Consider the following 1,263-nt stretch of genomic DNA (forward strand, 5'->3'; position numbering starts at 1 on the left):
CAAAGATAATTGAGTCCATCTAAATAACTTGCAAAACTGAGTGCACGACAACGACCTATCGCACCTTACTCTTCGTCTGAAAATTCTGCAACATGACACGTTGCAGCCGTGTAGGTCAGCACATGGAATATGCTGGCAAGATCACACTATAGAGAATAATGATGCAATAAGGCTAACACTACATGCATATTTGGCTGCTGGAGGATCTAAGTTTAACATTTGCATAAAGCTAATTTTTCCCTACAACAAAGGAATAGATTTTATTTACCTACCAAGTTTATATCATTATTGAGAAGGTTCCTCCAACTTAGTCCCAAAATAATATTAATAACCCAACAAATTCATTATATATAAAGTGACGAGATCCATCAATAATTCAAATACCAGATACTCAAGATGTCCGTAACCGGGAACACGGCTAACCATGATTAGTTTATACACTCTGTAGAGGTTTGCGCACTTTTCCCCACAAGACTCGACCACATCCATGATCAGATGATCGAGACATAGTATTTCTGAAGCATTAACTCTTTACTCTCGGTAGACAGTGCCATCCTACTTTCCCCTACATCTGCTAGCCTACCACTGAAAGAGGTCACACAACTTACTCAACTATGCCAGAGCCCATGGCTTGTGTCTGCACACGCAAGTTTCTAGCATGAATAATCATATGATCCCATTAAGCCTGGGTGGCATTCCATAGGATGATCACACGGGTACTTCGGGATATCCTAGGACAACACTGGATTGCTCCAGGTGCCCGCAACCAATCCACCCAGATGTGCATTAAGGTAGCCACCTTAAGTTTGCCTTAGTTAAAAATCTCTCACAACTTGCATGAATCTCACATACCAATCCCGTCTACGAGCATGGCTAAGCAATGTGGAACAAACGTATAATCCCAGGGTTGATAAAAGGATAATAGGTTCCTACCTCATCAACTACTTAAGCATAACCACATGTTCACAATTCTACTCATTCAAGGTTTGAGGGTTGAAACTAATGCATAAAACCCGGGTAATAAAGGGATATGATCAAAGTGTAACTTGCCTTGCTGACGATCGGAAAACCCTAGAGATTGGTAGTAGCAAGCTTCGCACTCCGGGTACACTATCGTAAACAAACAATAGCATACATAAGCACTCCAGCATAAGATGCAGAGGTAAAACCAAATAAAAATATCTAAACAGAAAGTTCAAATGAAGAGCTTTGATTTGCAAAAAGAATCAATCGAATCAGAGATACGAAACTCAAATTATGATC

The sequence above is a fragment of the Triticum urartu genome, chromosome 2 (assembly GCF_003073215.2).
Source record: "Triticum urartu cultivar G1812 chromosome 2, Tu2.1, whole genome shotgun sequence".
Classification (NCBI taxonomy): Eukaryota; Viridiplantae; Streptophyta; class Magnoliopsida; order Poales; family Poaceae; genus Triticum; species Triticum urartu.